At 32.9% G+C, this 19,207-nt stretch overlaps 1 protein-coding gene across 2 annotated transcripts in view; it reads right to left on the bottom strand.

Annotated features, from left to right (window-relative positions):
* FER (tyrosine-protein kinase Fer) overlaps positions 1-19,207 on the bottom strand; it is a 64,836-nt gene that overhangs the window by 42,236 nt on the left and 3,393 nt on the right. The window lies entirely within an intron of this gene.

Here is a 19,207-nt window from a genome sequence, read left to right on the forward strand (position 1 = left end):
GTGGTTTAGGCTATGCGACAAAAACAGGGAGATTTTCACCACACGCCACTGGTACACATGTGTGTATGTATGAACATTTTAAAAGTTGTAAAAAAAATCCTAAATTATTATATTATAAAAAAAATCGAATACACACTGATACATTTCTAAAATATAGATAAAGTCAAAATCGATAATAGTCTATTGTTTACATTCAAAATTTTATATGTAATGACTCAATGAATGAGAGTACATGTATGTCCATATGTTGCATAACAGAATACGTATGCGCTCGCAGAGCATATTTCGCGTGGTAAACGGACAATATCGCACGTGGCGATCACGCACACTACAATAATTGTTGCCACGAAATTCCACCCGCCGAGAGTCGTCCATGCGGACTATCACGCTAACGATAATTCGAGTGCCAAATATACCGTGTTCGAGATTTTCGTGAAGTGTGCGAAATCGCGATGTGCGAAATTGTCACCGAACCATCTCGCGTGAATGCAAGCCCAAGATATATGTACATACATATGTATGTATGTATGGACACAATAGCACCAAACGTTCGTGTAAATTTAGTTAAAAGTACATCGTCAGGAATTCTAACATACCTACAAAAGAATCACGTTTCTAAGTTCTAAATTTCATAGCTACATATGTACATAACGATTCGACTGGTATTTTGATTGGTATTAGAGATAGTTCAAATGATAGTTCTTCTGTTGTAGATATTAGTCAATACACATAAAATCAAAGTGTATAATTTAACCAAAGAGTCTCAATGAATTCTGCGAGCAGTATTGCACAAAAGGGGCTTCGCCCAATCTACGACAATTGACCTTTCAATTGACACCCGCCGTTGACTGCAAAGTGAAAGAACATTGTTCGAGAAACGGCGACAAAAAGAGCGACAAAAAATCAGCATATCAAGCAAAAAACAAATATATACCTTTGTCTTCGGGGCTCAGCTTACGTATGATGTAATTTACCACAAATGATTTCATTCACTTTCAATTAGCAGTATTGACAGATTCGACCGACCTCTAAATCCAAACTATAATTTAAAATGTAACTATGAATCTTTGAATACCGTCGATCTTCAATTTGTCGAAGTAAACAAATGAAACATCATAATAGAAAAAAATCTAAATTAAAATGCATACGTGGGTAATTTTAACGACTTGAATGTCTTGCAGAATTTTAATTCAAGAAAATTAGGAATAGATTTCACACGGTAACGTATACGCGTTGATTGATAATAGCAATTTGAAAAATAATTCTGTTTTTCTCGAAAAGTATATATGTATGTATGTTACAGTCGAAGTGTATTTTCAGTTGTAATATATTCCAACTGGTGTTTTACGTCATTCATATTCAAATATACACTTTCAACAATGTGCCCCAACAATTTGACAGTTCTGATATTTTTAAGAATGCCTTAGAATTCAATAATGCGTTAATATTTCCTAGATATTATGAGTAAAGGTAATGAGTGCCGTATTAAGATAACTAAAAAATGTGACTTTCCAACACAATTCACTAGTCGAGTGACCCTTTCACATAAACAAAACCTCTCGCAAAAGTCGCAATACCGAATGGTCTAATTTATATTTCAATTAGTTGGAAGATAGATATTTGTCGACAGATCTACAGGGCAATAACAGATAATTCGAACGCCCAAAATTTTTTTAAACAAATTATACATTCAAACCAAGATCCTTTGATTTATTACCATCGCATGATGATGATCCTTTTAAAAAAAAAAGAGTAATGACGGACGTGCCACGAAAACAACACGTGGGCGAAGAAGAAGACACAAAGGATTTCGGCGAGGAATGTCTGCAATTTTGATTGATTATTCAGACGGAGCGAGCGCGTGTGAACTGAAACGGTCCTGACTCTTCCAAAACACAGGTAAGCTAATTGCACAGTGGACCCTATAGGGAGCACCATAATTGCTCTCAAACATGCAGTCCGCGAAATGCAAAACTTTACCTCAGACACGAATGTGTTGGACGAAGAATTTTAAATGCCGGATGAAACCTACTATCTCACGGACCATTAACTGGTAATTCGATAAACGATCCGCTTAAAAGTTTACTACTTAACTTACGTAAATTACACTCTCGATGAGCATCTAATATCATATAAATAATAACAGCAAACGCCATATGAGTCTCCGAGTGCAAATAACACGCTCCATTGTTACCAAAGTGACGCGATTACGGCGCCAATTAATTACAGATCAAAAGAGAAAATTCTCTTAACCCAGAGGAGAGTCAGTCGACATCTCGAGACAATGTGTCAGAACTTCGAACAATGTGATGCCATTAGAAAATGCCTCGTAGACAGCCTCCATCAAACAATCTCTCTCAAATTATCACGTTAAAAAATTACCTGTAACTAAATCCATACACCGTGTTTGGATTTTCGCGAAAAACATTTACAACAGATTGTTCAATTAGATATGCGTTAAGTGTCGTTTTATGGCGAAAAAGTCAAATAAAACTCTTAATGGCCGATTGAATTTTACCGAATGTCTTTTTTTGATGCTAACAACTTGTAGTTTGTCTAGTTTTTATTTTATTTTTATTATTTAAAGTCAAAGCATTAAAACTATTATATAAAATGAGATATCACACTGCAACAGAACAACAAGCGATTATTATTGTTACAGAAAATAGATAAATTAGGGAATCACTTCTAAATTGTACATATTCATTAGATTTATAAAAAACAAGTGGAAAAGTTTATACAGCTGTTTCTATAAATATTCATAAATAAACACATTTATGCAAACACAATATGTATGTATACCAAACGTTTAATTGCGATATCATAATGTGAAAAGTTAAATACTAACGCATAGAATTCGACAAATTACGATAATTAAAGATAAAAAAATGAAGCTTTAATATAAATGAAGTCTTACAATATAAAAACTTTCATATACCTATTGATAACTATAGCAGAAATGCATATGTACATATACGCACATATTAGGACGAAATGAAAGACGTGAATTTTGGTAGGTTTTTTTCATATAGGTATGAGCCGTTATATTTGAAAGTGGCATAAATCCACTTTTCTACAACATTAAATATAATGTTTTGCGTTTAACAATATTTAAAAATACTGGTGGCCTGTAATACGTTTATTCTGCTTTTCCGAGATTCGAATTCGAATGTTCGAATGAACATTCGATAAATCGGATGGTTGAAAGGTACAGGACATTGTTTAAATTCGATGACATTTAATTATTAATTTTAATTCCCTTGACATGAGGCAAGTTTTCCACATGGTCCATCGATGAAAACACAAAATTCGCGTTTTTAGCTCTGGCCGAAAAACGCGAATTTTAGATTTTCATCGATGTACCGAGTGGATAACTTACGTCATATCAAGAGAACATTAAACAATAAAAAAAATCATTGATTTGAAGCAATGTCCTGTGCCTCCAACCAATCGATTTATCTCGTCAAATTTTTCAAAAATGTCTCTTTTTCAAGAGTTTTTTTGACTTTTTTACTATTTTTAAATGAAATAAATGCTCAGCATTCACCTATTGAAGTTTATTTCGGTCGACTGTGATAAGTTTTGACTGATTAACGAGAATTCAACGTCGCGATTTCGCTCGATAGTCCCCATAGAAATCGCGTCGCTTTCGGAATGGGTGTTGTATGGGGGAATCGTTTTTTTCATGTTCCCGTGATCATTTTAAAAATAAAAATCGCTGAAAGCTTCTTTGATTGCACATCTTTCATTTCAACAAAACAAATATCCAAAAAATTACGAATTTTATGAAATATAATTACATCGAAGCTTAAGTAAGTTAATTATATTAACATAATAATAATTAACTTACGCATAATATTTATACAATGGCAATTATAATATATTCCCTGTGTGTAGTTAAGTATAAATGGGACAGATTTTATTCGGCCAACTTCTGAAATCAGCGATGAGCAACCATTTGATACAAATTACGAGACGTCTAGGTCGCGCCCAGATATTGGATCATCATCGTGTGTGCAATTTTAAAGTGTTAATTCATCGACGGAACAGCGTTTGGCACGTATTTCAAAAATTCGAGCCACACATACAGGCGCGCATACTCCGTAATTAATCGATACGAAAATAAATACCCACATTTCTTAATGGCTGAAAGCGTAAGGAAAATTCGCATACGTCAGAGAAAATTTTCAGAGAAAATAATTTGAACAAAAAAGAAAAAGTAATATATTTGTGGCGTGCAAGTGCGTAAAGCGAAGCCGTATTGTTGCACAGAAAAATACAATATGCAATTGAAATTGACATTGCAATGGCGCGATAATCGTGAGAGAAAGACCAGAGAAATAGAAAATGCATAATAAATGCACTTGAGAATTAATATTCATCACATTGCATTGTATACTAAAAAGTATTTTTTTTTAATTCAAAATTATTTTTTCTATAGGCACAATTGTAAAATAAACCTAATGTAATAATGAGCGTTAAGGGTATGCAATCGACTTTTCAGAAAATTGTATTGGAAAACATATCGGTCCAGTAACTATACGGTAAGACCTTCAATACAGGGCCGGGACTAGACATTTTGTCACCTGAGGCAAATTATAGGCGATTAAACAATTAAAGTCTGGCAAAACAATAGGGTGACAGAAAGACAGACAAATACGGCATTATTAGACGTCAAGATCCTTACCATTAGACGTCAAGATTGTCAAAATTGTAGCATTTTTAAACTTGTATATTACGATTATTTTTTACCATCGAACTATCAGAAATCAAAGATTTAAATATCCATCGTTGACAAAAGCGCACAAAATGGCAAAGTTTAAAAAACGATCGGAAGTTTATAGGACAAAATACTGAATTGTTAGCGAAGTGAAAGATATGTAGACGAGGCTTGTAAAAAAAGGAAAAATTTGCGCCCCTATAAAGTTGTTTTTTTTTTTTTCAAGAAGTATAATATTAAGCAAAAATAAAATATTACATATAAAATACTTAAGGGAGAGCCTAATCTTTATTTAATGAGGGGGTGATAGATGAATTATACTTAAAAAAAAATTATATAAATCTAGTGGCCTGTGTGCACATAATTATTAACAAAACTAATAATTAATTTATATTAATCAATTTTTTTGAAAATAAAATTCTTTTGTTTTTGTCGACTGAGTGAGTACTTCGTAAACACTCACAGCTCCGTCTCTTTCCACGATATGCGATTCCAAGGGGAGAAAGAGAGACGGGGCGTATTAGAGAACATCAATACGCAATTTACACGCACGCACGCACGCATTAGGCAATTATTATATACGATATGAGTGAACATATTTTTATGATTAGAATATCAGAAATAAAATATCATATTTATTCAATATACTTAGTAAAAAACGTATGCGGCACAGGTAAAAAAGGTTTTCAGATGTTTGAGAAAGCCTGGTGTAGAATATGAGGTCAATGGGCCACTGTTCGAAGAAGAGTATCTTCAAAAGTCATCACTAGAGGTAGGATAGTCACAGTGCTATCCATTGTTCGGCAAACCTTTAACAATGCATTTACAACCTTTGAACAATACACGGCCCCCTCAGGCTCCGGTGACTAGTCATCACATGTACACGTACATATGTATTAAAAATATGTGACATATTATTATTGTTTGATGAGACAGGGTTTTTCAAATTAATCATTAGTGATTTATTTGAACACTTACAAATTGCAAATGTCCTTTTATCCATTAAATTTTTAAATTTTTAAAGTCAATACTTTACCAATTCGGCTATATGTACCAATTCGGCGCCCTCTCCATCATTCTGTTACAATTTACATGTTTACAACTGAGTAAGTAACTACTATTTTTATAAGCTTTTTATTAGTTTCACTGACGGTGTGTCCGTGGCGCAATATTTGTGAGCTGATTTTAAATCACTTCCACTCTGATTTGATCGCTTTCATATTTTACCGACATACGGGAGTTAGCCATCATAGAAGTAAGCAAATGTCTCCTATATCAAGGTAGAAGAATCCAATCATTAAAAAGTACATAGGAATCGGCTGTCAAATCGACGTGATGACAGCCACCCCTATATATCCCATAACTTCACAGGTTATACAGTTGAACAATTATAACGGTTACTTTTTTACAGTTATCTCATATAAACATTATATTACAAGCTTTCACACTTTCTCATATACATTTTTAATTCAACAATACATTCTATAAATAAAAATTGGAATTAAACTTCACAATTAATTACCATAGTTTCATCCATTGCTTCATCTTATATAAAATATACATATGTATTTTATGAAAATGAAATATTATACTCACTATCACACGACTATTTTTACATTTGAAAGTTGATGTAATACAAAAAATAATAATAAAAAACCCCCCAGCTCGACATTTGACGGTCGCCATTGAAAAATCGACGCGCGCGAACTATCGAAGAAGTGCACACGCGAACTCAGTACGAACAATGCGATCCTCCAACAGTGGGGCGCGATCTGGCGATAAACGATCATGAACTTGAGGAGCCGTGGGAATTTTCATTACCACATCGGTCTACATTGAGCACGTACATACATAATTTGAACGAAAATTTAAACTCTGCAAGTAAATAATAATGGCATGCATTTTATCCGGAAAATCCAGTTTTGCCACCGGCTCCGCTTGAAATTACTGTTTTACATAACTGTGTATTTCCTATTGCCAACGAGCCTCTCTGTCTGGATGGTCAGTTATTTACATATATTCCATGATAAATCACGTCGAATTGACGGTTCGATTCCTTCGACGGTATGAGAAAAACGAATTCGACCTATCTACGCATCTTCCGGGGTAATCGACAGATTAGTTGTACCATTATAATGGTATCACATCAGATAATTGTTTTTCACGTCGAAGTACATATATATTATGACACGTTACGTTGATTCACGTGTAATTTACGTATCACTTCTAATCACTAAAAGCGCGCGTCTGGAATGGAATATGCATGTACGTGAGAATAAACCGATGATGTTTCAACGGCAAATTGAAAGTATGTACGTATATGAAAGTGAAATAAGCGTCAATAAAAGCAAATGAGTCACAACAATGATAAGTACTTGTTCAACCACGGGTGAGACCGCAAAACGAGCGAAATGATGAAGGCTTCATTATTGGCACGTAAGTATGTGACAGAAATTTTCGTCGGTTTTCCTCTTCCGTTTAAACAGAACAATACTTCCATACCGTATATTGGCACTAAAAGAACATACCGCTGATTTGTCTGTCTATGTAAATAAAACACAAATGACAAATTAACTAGTATGTTCATGCACAAACTATTAAGCATAAGTTTAAGTACTTATTCTCAATCGTTCGTCCTATCCTCAATGTATGTACATATGTATGTACTTATGTACATTCGGTTTTGGCAGCTCAAAAGATTTGGGAGCTAAAAGTTTTATGCGACACCTGGTGAGTCTATTTGAAGATAGCTTTTGATAGCACTCAAACCAAAACCATTAGTTCATGTATGAACAAACTAGTATGTAATAAACATGAACGCACCGGAGTGACAACTTCAACTGTAACATACTTACATATAAATATGTAAATGGATTAAAGTTTGATTTAATCCATTTGAAAAAAATAACATGTATGCTATTGGACTGTGACGTGGCAGGAATAATTTATGAAAAGGGGATTCATAAAGCGGGGGTGATTTTTTGTAAATAAAAATGATTATTATATAATCAATCCTAGCTCGAAATGGACCATAGCAAAACTAAGTATGTTCGCTACTATATAAACACACGATATTTTAAATTAAAGAAAAATGTCATAAAAGTCTGTTTGTCGACTATTAAAATGAAAAATAAATCTAATAAAAATAAAATAAATACCCGCAGGAACATAGGAAGTGCCTATGTAAAATTTGTTCCCAAATATTCAGTGTTGAAATTAGTATATGTAGTATAATACAAAATATAAAAAAAAAACTGTCTGACATTCACTTTTATGTATGTACATATACATGCATCTATATAAATTTATACGTTTAAGTACGAGCATGTTTCGTTGACTTTGACTTTTGCTGACAAACATTAGTTCTTACGTCAAGAATGATATTTCAATGAAACAAAAATAATATGAATTAAATTTCATCATTATTAAAAAGCAATTTGTGCACACAAACACTGATACATTAAATCATCGTAAAAATTTCACTGCACGCGAACGTTCCAATCGTAAAACACTGCACGTGCACGTATGTACATATATTGACGCACAGGAAACATTTACCTATAAAATAGTCGCTCCTCAAATTTATTCTACAGTAATGAAGTATAATACATATGTACATATATAGGTAACTAATTGTTTTACCCGGCTTCGCTCAGTCTTTGTAATATAAATAGCTTAAAAATGGCGAATCCAATAGTAATTATTCATTTGTTTTTTTATTAAATTTATTTGAATTGAAAAAAAAAATCGAATCGTCGCCATACAAACCAACCAACATTACATTCTCACATACTCACATACAAAGTCTCTTTCGAAATTATATATTAGATAAATAACCAAGTATAATATAAAGCCTTCGATAAAATGACATCATGATTATTGCGAGAACGGGAGAAGGGTGGAAAGCGTGCGAAATCCATTCGTCACAAAACGCAGTTGCATAGGAGATAAAAATGTACCGCATAATAAAATAATAAAAAGTGCACCGATTCGAATCCATCGAAATGCATCGGCCATGGAGAAAAATAGTGAAAGACGTAAAAGACCATTTGAGAAGCGGTGGTAAGAGCACGAAGTCAATGCCATGCAAGTGGCTGTTAATCCTGTCGCCGTAGTCCAACAATCGACAAGACAACTCCTCGGGTAGGCAAATGATAATGGCACACCTCGCAGGTGAGTGGGGGACCACTCTACCTGGCCACCAGAGGTGATCAATCACAAATAAACAAACAATTCGCCGAAGGACAGAACACATCGCGTGTTTACTGAATACAATATTATTGAAAATTTGTACAACACAAAATTCTGCGAGCGGAATTAGAGTTTATTTTCGAGCGAGACCACCGTCAGGCACACAGACCAGATTGCCAGGCATCAATCAAAAAACGTTCTTCAATCGACTGAAGTCAATTGTACTAATATATTGTTGTTATAATGAAAATTTACAGCTTCAAACATTCGCCAGATGAAATAAATAACGTTACCTTCCACCCCAGTCATTGATAAAACACAACCGACATTATTTTTATCAGCTATAATATTATATGTTATGATTACACTAAGCAACAAAAAAATCACGTTTTTGAGTTACCAGAGCGGAGACTAACCGCTAATTAATTTACATCCGTAAAAATATATATATTTTTGACTTTTAAAATTCGCTAGACAATTAATTATAAATATTTTAAAGCAATAAATATCACAATCAATAGGAAAAAGATATGACTATTGATTCCAATACTCACTTTGAGCACAGCAATACTAGATTTTGAGTTAAAGACCGCAAAAGCCAAAAAACTGTAAAAATCGCGCATTTTTTTAAACGCTCATATATCGTAAACGATCACTAACCAACAAAAATCATTATCATATTCGAATTTAGTGGGTCAAACTTAGTAAAGATTGGTTATTCTCCGCTCTGGTAATTTTTTTTTTGTTGCTCAGTGTTATCAATGTACCTATACGGAGAAATAAGTTTAAAAATATAATATACCAGTGGTTTTACCCGGCTTCGCTCGATATTTGTAATATAAACGTTTAGATTAAACATGGCAAAACAATTTAATAGTAAACATTCATTTGTTTTTTTATTAAATTTATTTGAATCGAAAAAATATAATAGTCGTCGTCATAGAAACATTATTTTTTTTTTTTATGCTCCCAACACACTGTTAAACCTTACATATTTACATACACACATATGAAGTCTCTTTCGAAATTATATATTAGAAAATGATAATTTGATATATTCGAATAATTACTGGATCACTGAAAAACTGTAGTTGATAACAAAAAGGTTTGTTATTCCTTTGGTATTACTAAAAATTAAAAAAAAAAAATGTAAATATACAATTAAGACCCACGGGAAAATTTCGCCTTCCCGGTGGTTCATACCACAGTTACATATATTTTACAGTAGTGAAAAATATTGAGGTTAGGTCTAAACAGAAATATTGATTTTTCGTTTATTAATATTTTATATTATACAAATCATACATAAATATAAATTCATATTTATATATTCGTTTATATCTCATGTACAAATAAATAAACAAATTTTCCATTTCATATGATGTTTTAGCTAATGAAACTAGTTTTAGTCAATGGAACCAATCCTTATGATTATTTTGTAATGTAAAAGTAGATATCAATATCAGTAATATCATTGTTTGTTGTTTTTAAATTTATTTATTTAAGAATACTTCAGAAGTTTTTTATTACATTAAGCTATATAATACAAGAATATATGTACATATACAAATAAGATTAAAAAAATCAAAAACAAAAAAAAACGAAAGAAATATAAAAAACTCAAAGCAGAGGAAAAAATAAACAATAAAAAGAGAAGAGCAAATTCAAAAGATAATATGGTAAAAGGAAAAATTACAAAACCCATTTATTTTAAGAAAATCGTCCTAAGTTTATTTTTAAAAAGGTTTAGTTAGAAGTTACTAACTCATTGGATAGATTATTCCAAATTTTAACCACTTTATTTGAAAAGAAGGATTCTCTAATTATTTTGAAATAAATATCTATTTGGAGTCTGAGAATATGAGTGTTATTGGTAAATATAAATTATGTTATTTTTAAATGTTATAATTGTTACAACTTTTTTAATGGAGTTGTGCATATGATCAAAATCCAATTGTATGGTTTGATTCAGGTAGAACTACACATGTAAGTACATATATAGAGAATTGATAAAAATATATCCATTAAATAATATTGAAAAACAATCTAAAACTAAATTTATATTACAATATACATATATATCTAAATAAATTAAACGATGTATTGCATGTATGTATTTACATATGTATATTAGTAGACAGAATTACGCACGTAAAGCACACGCTATACATAGAATCAATCAATTATTTATTAGCAGAAAAATATACATATTCAAAATCTTGGGGTCAAGTTAGCATTAGATTAGCAACCGAAAAGATAATTTCAATAATGAAGAATCTCAAACGCCTCATTAAACACGGATATTTTATAAATAGAATATTACGTGCGCTTCTAAGCACGGGCGACACGGTTTTGCAAATGGGACAAAATCTATAAAAACAAATCGAATGCATTCGTATGTGCATATAATTTGAATGTCATTTGGTTGTCGACTCCTGGCTAAGGCTAACGGTACACGTGGAGCCGTTCATTCGCCTCATTGCCTTCTTCGAGACTGAGCTGCCATACTTAGTTTTGCCAACCGGTCTGTTCTGTCTGCGTACGGGCGATCGCTTATACAGAATTAAACTGCCTGCACACACATACACAATCACGAACATATTATTATGTGGTGTGTAGGTCCACAGGTAAGCATACGAACGTGCATATGTGTGCCTATCTACCTGTCGGAACCGGCTGCGGATCAAGATTCTGCGCAATTGATGCAAAATATTGAAAGGCCCGAAGATACGATGTATGTAAATAAAGTCAAAATCTGCGATAAGACTGAACACGTTTTTGAACGAGGTATACTTTTTGGATTTACATACAGTGCGTCTTTGAAACGACTTTTATTTTCAAACACCCTATTGCGGGCGCGGTGCGCTTTTGTATGGGCGGCAACTTTGAATTCTCGTTTATCAGCCAAAACTTATCATAATTCACCCAATTGAACTTCAATAGGTGAATATTCAGTGTTAATTTTATTAAAAATAGTAAAAAAAATCTAAACTATTCTCGAAAAAGAGATATGAAAAAAATCTAGTTCATTGAAATTTTTGTCGAGATTAATCAATTGGTTGGAGGCACGGGACATTTTTTTTTAATCTATAATTTTTACAAGCCTATTCTATGTTTCACTTCGCTAACGATTCAGTATTCAGTATTCAGTATTACAGTTAGCGAAGTGAAACATAGAATAGGCTTGTAAAAATCATAGATTTAAAAAAAGTGTCCTGTGCATCCAGCCAACAGTCTTCCGATCGTTTTGAAACTTAGCCATTTTTCGCGTTTTGGTCAACGATGGAAATTTATTTGTATTTATCGTTCTCTTGATACGTCGAAAGTTTTCCACTCGGTTTATTGATGAAAATCCAAAATTCACATTTTTGGCTCCGGCCTAATACAAATGTATACGCATACGAGGGTAGTCAAAAACATATAAAAATGTATTTAATTGTATTTATATAGCATAAAATGTCGGAAAAACCTACTATTTTCATACAACATTAAACAGTAATCGACTCATTTGAATATCTTAAAATATTACTATCTACATACATACACATTTGGCAACCATTTATTCTCATACCAAAAAAGTACAAAAATTAACAAAATTTTGTTTCGTGATTTAAGATCGAATTTATAACATTTTGTAGAAATCTTATTTTAAAGCACTTAGTATTTCAAAATTGACGTACATATAGTGGCATATGGAAATAAATTTTGTAATCAAAAATTTGCCCAAAAGCCAAACAAGATAGATACGCAGAAATAATATATACTTTATTCAATAGAGTTAATTCTATTTTATGTACGTACATATATCAAATTAAATACAAAGAGCAAACTCCTATTTCTGGCTAGGTCAAATCAAAGAATTGATAAATAGGTGTACAAAAGTTGAAGTTAATTCGCGTAGTTTTTTCCGCATATTCGCAATTTTTCGTAAATCAACATTAAATTCGTTAAATTGTATCCATCAAAAAGCAAAGAAAGACAAGTTGCATTGACGAAATTAAAAGAAAAGTTTCACCGTTAAGTCTCGACGTTCGACGCCAATCAAAATCGGAGCGCTCCAACATTTTGCGAAATCGACCTTAGACATTGTTGAAATTACGAAACGAATTGATAAATTGTGTACTAACAACACTGGTTATACTTGTCACGTGACACAGAGCTTCACATAATACGTAGATAAAAAAAATAGTATGATAATATAATACTTAAGTAAGACATGCGCCATTTTTCCGACCCGTCGATATCTACCGTTACAGAATGTTCGCGACTTCCCACACTTTTGAGACCAATATTCAAAACGAAAGAGAGATGCGATTTTTCAAAATAAACACGCGCCCATTGTGTGCTAAACCCGGCAGGCAGGTAGGCAGTTCCAATTTTCATTATGTGAGATCGCGCGTTTAACGGCCATAAACGTTGAACGTTTATTCTAGGCGGTGAGCGCGCCCACCGTTCGTTCGAAAATTCAAATTACATTATTATTGTGGTAGCCGATAGAAATGGTCGTAGAAAAATGATTTTGCGACCTAGTTAGCACTACGTAGGACGCGGAATGTCGGCATTTCCGCTTTGGGAACAGCGCAGCCAACTGCTTCCGACAATCGACAAATAATACAATTAAACACCTTGTAAGCGCATTAAAAAGTTGAACGCTTGTTAAAACGACAAAAAACTACACCTAGATGTCAAACTTTCCCCTCTTTGAAAATTTGACGTTTGAATCCGAGTTTCGGAAGTTTTATATGATGTTTTTAAAATTACCTTGTATTGTACCTATATTTCACCGGTAGATACGACTTTAAGATGGTTACAGTTACACGAATAATTGAAAATTGTAATTCAAAAACTGTATTCGTTGGGGGGGAGGGGGGTGGCCTCATGTAGAGGGCTTTATTGATCGACTTCATTGACCTTTAAAGTGGGCTTATACAGTGGTGTCACCCCAATTTTGGAACAACGGGTTTCCAAATCTTTTTGCAAAAAAAATATTTTGAAAATATATATACATGTATACATATATATGTATGTATATACATTTTTTTTCGACCAAGGCACTAACTATTACATGAAAGTTCATTCAATTTTTAAGATTTATATAATTTTAGACAAAATTATAAGAATTTTTAGATTAAATAACGGGTTTATGGAATTATTTTTATTTTTAGCAACGGGTTTCCGGAAACCCATGAAAACCATTAGGACGACACCACTGGGCTTGTATTAAACGTCAGGAATTTGGTAAAAGTTCCTAGATAAAAATGCATAACTCTGTTCGAATCCAACAAGATAGTGCCAAGAACGCCGACACCAGGAAACTTTTCGCATTGAGTAGAACTATGGTAGATATTTAGTATAAAAACCAGTGGCGTATCAACCTCATAGCAAGTCATGCAAAGCATGAGGGCCCAGTTTGAGGGAGGTCCAAAATTATATGCATATAGATACACTCATTATAATAACTTAAAACTATGGAAAGTAATAAAAATGACTCAAATCATAAAAAAGGACCGGCGGACAAGATGCTCGACGGCTAAAAAAAATGGATCACTATTGTCAACCATTTTTTTTGCTCTCCTACTGTCTCGGACAATGGAGAGGTCTATTGTTATTTTAAGGCGGCTACTCGACCGCCGATTCTAGTCAAAACACTCGTACATATAAAATGTTATTTCGCTTCTCCTTTATTTTATGAAATGTGTTACTTTATTTTTCAAAAGTATGGATAGGTCACAAGCAACTATTTGGACTTATGTATGTATGTACATCGTTACAGACCATAAAAAACTATTATATTTGGGTTCGAGTGGAATAATTAATCACGTAACGCCTTTTTTTAAAAAAAGCTTTATTGGAAATATATACATATTTTATACAAGACTCATCACAAAATTTTGCAAGCCTTAAATCGAGAAAGACGAATTTTTAAAATCGGTGAGCTAAATTAAATATATATGTATGTATATTTTTTGTAGAATTATTATTAATTATGTGTAAATAGGTTTTTATCATCTAACTATTTGTATTATTTCATCTCATATTTTTAAAAATCACGTAAGGGGGTGGGTGGGGTGGGGCCTTGGATAAATTTTGCATGAGGGCCCAAAATTCCTAGCTACGCTACTGATAAAAACACACATTTCGTTTGATTAAATCAAAACGTGAGAATAGGATCGTGAGCAGAGTCACGCGGATTAAACTTGCCCAACGCAGGAAGACGACTTAATAGTGATAATTACGATAAAAACGATTTTCAATATCGATACATATTCCGAAAAGTGGGTCGGCGTCAAAATTTCCACAACTGATCGAGACACCGGAAATCCGTTGTCTCGGGGGGGGAGGAGGGAGGCGATCGTCACGAAATCGCAGACAAATAGGAAGAAGAAAGGAAATGATCCAACAGAGACTGACTGCACATCGTTTGCATAATCTAAACAACATTGACCGGACAAGAAGCACACCGTGTGCGCCAAAACACGTTTTTTTCGACCAACGCAAACTAATTAGTAACACGTCAGAGCTCATTCAAGGTGAAAATTGGTCATATCCTCAGCTGTGTACAATGTGTACTTTAGCTACATATACAAATAGTCTGGGCGTTAAAACAATAATATAAATAAAAAGAAGTGTTTAAACAAGTCTTCAAATTATGGTATTAAGATCACATTAGCGATGATTACACAACGAGCACACGAAAAGCGAACTCAAACACGGCAATCGATAAAATGAAATTTTCCTTATTGTCCCACTTTTGCACGCGGGATTCGAGCGTACGACGTTTAAAACATCACGCAAAATCGAACGAAAATTTTTTGTATAAAGTGGCCGCCCCAAGGATAACCGGATACGTATAACATCGCGGAAATGGCAAAGGTTTTTCACCTTAATCATTGATTAATGCTATGTGCGATCTTTAATTAAACATGACTCCATTGATGGCCAATAATGATAATTTATTTGCAGTAATCAAATCATATTACGTATTTTGCATTGGAAATAAGACCCACCAGTCGAGCAGAGGTGTGCAGAGATCGGGTTCAACATAATATGATCAAATGATTTTAAAAATATCACAAGATTGGGTATGTATGTATTTTTGTTTCTGAAAAGTACTTATTATGCTAAAAAAATTCGAAAAATATTTGAGTGGGATACGTCGAAGGAGAAGAGTCGGTTAAGTGACACGAGCTGGTTCAACTCATATATGCAAATCGAGGTCGAAGCTTTCGTTATCGTCAAAGGCAAAAACTCCTTCGCGAAAAGAAAGTGATAGGCTAGCGGCCAATTGACCGTTATTCGCTGACAACTCAAAAATAATCCCAAAAGCAAACACTAAACTCAAATTTTACCGATACTACCTATGTTTGTATGTGACAAATTGTCGTTTGGAATTATGTACATACATATGTATGTATATTATAGGAGTACCCTTATCTCTATCGTAACTCATTTTGGACCCAACGTACATTATACATACGTACATATATGCAGGGCTGACAAGAGGGGGGGAGGGGAGTTGGGGTAAAATTCCAGGGCCCGGACTACTCGAGGGGCCCCGTGTCGGCACGTCCGACTGGCGGATATTGATATTTTATATTATTCTACACAAAAATATTTTATTTATTTTAGTGCCAAATATTTATAATTTTCGATCCACGAATTATTTGTGTCCGTGTAAAATCGTACCTTTTATATGTATCTTACTTTTTTAATCAATTATTTTAAAAAATAACAATCAACATATAGGTATTTTTCTAATAGTTTTGATAGATTTTTCGCATACTAAAAAAAAGCGGCCCTGCATATAAACACACAAAAATTCTGACTGCGTACTTTCAATATTAACATGAAGGAATTCAAAAAAATTTCTATATATATATATATATATATATATATATATATATATATATATATATATATATATATATATATATATATATATATATATATATATATATATATATATATATATATATATATATATATATGTATATACAGGACCACCGAGAGGAATCCCGAGCCCTGGTAAAAAATATTCCGGGCCCTATGATAAACCAAAAAAAAAATCTTATAAATATATTATTTTAATATGCAAAAAATCTATCAGAGCTATTAGAAAAATACCTATATGTTGGTTGCTATTTTTTAAAATAATTGAATGATAAAGTATGATATAACAGGCATGGTTTCCGACACGGGACCCCTCGAGTCGTCCGGGCCCTGGAACTTTACCCCGGTTCCCCCCCCTCCTCTCGGCGGCCCTGTATACATATACATACATACATGTACAAATGTATTAAAGGCGATTTAAAAAAAATGCTTGGCAATACCTGAATGCAGTTCAATTCTGAAACACAGAAATGTGTTGTGAAGGCCCAAAAACGGTTGTGTATATATTGAAAACAATGAAGAGGAACATCTGTATTAACACAACAGCAACATTGAACAAATTACATACATATGTACATATGTATGTATGTATACTGGGTCTCTTTTTCTTAATGTGCACCGCTAAACAAATATTTTGCGTGGGCATTCATGATTTTTTTGCTTAATTAGGTGTTTTTCTCTCGTTTTTGGTATTGGTTCATGCTCTAGCACCGAATTAATAATATAAATCTGATAATTGAAATATTGATTGTCTAATATGATCTAAAGGTATAATACGTATTGACATCGGTGGCGAACTATAAAAATTACCAAAGAGCCCCCCCATTTTATTTTCAATGAAATAAATAAACTTGTACATTTTAAATTTTCTTCCTAGCCTATATGTAAATTTGCAAATTCTGCAATCACATACATATTTTAAAGAAATTTTTTTGAATTCCTTCATGTTAATATTGAAAGTACGCAGTCAGAATTTTTTATATATACATACTTTTAACTTTTTTCAGTAAGTGTAAATTGATTTTCCCGTATTTTTATTCATAATTTTATTTTTTTAATATACACATGTATGTACAATGTGTTAATATTTGGAAGTTCTCCCAAAGGCCCTTCCGACCCTAAGGGCTCTCATGCACCGCATACCCCCGCGTCATAGTAGTTACGGCACTGACTTACATGTATGTATACCTATACATTGTTTAATTAAGAATTTCGTAAAATAAATTTGAAAACTCCTTTTAACACCAATTCAACGCCCCGAGTCCCTGTTAAAGATTCGGAAGCTATTGCACAAGAAGAAGCTGTTTATTTCTAGACGTATATAGATATCTCATTAGCTAATTAAGCCCGTTCTGTTTTTACCCTTTAAAATCCTAAATTAACACTAGCCTAATTTAATAATTATTACTAACTAATATTACTAATAATAATTATTATTAACTAATATTACTAATAATAATTATTACTAACTAATATTACTAATAATGATTATTACTAACTAATATTACTAATAATTATTATTACTAATCTGTAAGCAATTTAAGTAAAACAGTTTCTTACATATCGTCTTATCGATGGATTTCCATTAAAAAAAATTTACTAAAAGACAGTCTGTGTTATCATCAGAGATAGGCGCGAAAATGCGCTGAAACGGGATCCTGTTGTTAATTTCTATTGTTAACCTTATTTTTGCTCTCTAGAGAGCAAAAAAAAAGGTTAACAATAGAAATTAGCAAAAGAAACCAATTTATTTCGAGCTGGCGCATCCTAGCGCCGCTCACTGGTCATCAGTCCTGCACTAAATGCAATTCAGTGACTGTCATCATTAGAAGGAGGATATAACTAGACTCCGGACCCAAAGCGCGCCGTTCGTTGTTCAATTGTTGTAAATGCTTTGTTAAAGGTTCGCTGAATGTTATTTTTTTGCACTCTAGCTTTGTAAATAGAGCCAAACCGCTCCGATTCTTGGAAAAAACACGCTCTCTATCCGTAGTCTAGATATAACAGTGAGCTTTTGGTAATAAATCAAGAAGGGGGACTGTTTTTTTAGATATATGCAGACTAAGGTGACCATTCGTGCTGGTTTTACCAGTACAGTACTAGTTTTTTGGGTCCTGGCAGAATCCTTGAGATGTGCCTGTATATATGTAAATATTGAAATTGATTTATTTTATTTTCATAAATATGCATCATTTTCTAATGTTCATAAACTTTTTTAATAATAATTCAAGTATCTTTTGAAAAGATGTTCTGGTTTTGTCACGTAATCTAAAAACATGTAAAATGGTCAGCCCAGATAATTAATCAGTGTAGATATTATAATGAATTTAATTATCATTCAACATATTTCAATTTGGAATATATTGAGATGAAAAGAACTAGCTCACTTTATTCTTCAAACGCAAA

Source organism: Arctopsyche grandis, chromosome 11 (genome assembly GCF_051622035.1).
Source record: "Arctopsyche grandis isolate Sample6627 chromosome 11, ASM5162203v2, whole genome shotgun sequence".
NCBI classification, from domain to species: domain Eukaryota; kingdom Metazoa; phylum Arthropoda; class Insecta; order Trichoptera; family Hydropsychidae; genus Arctopsyche; species Arctopsyche grandis.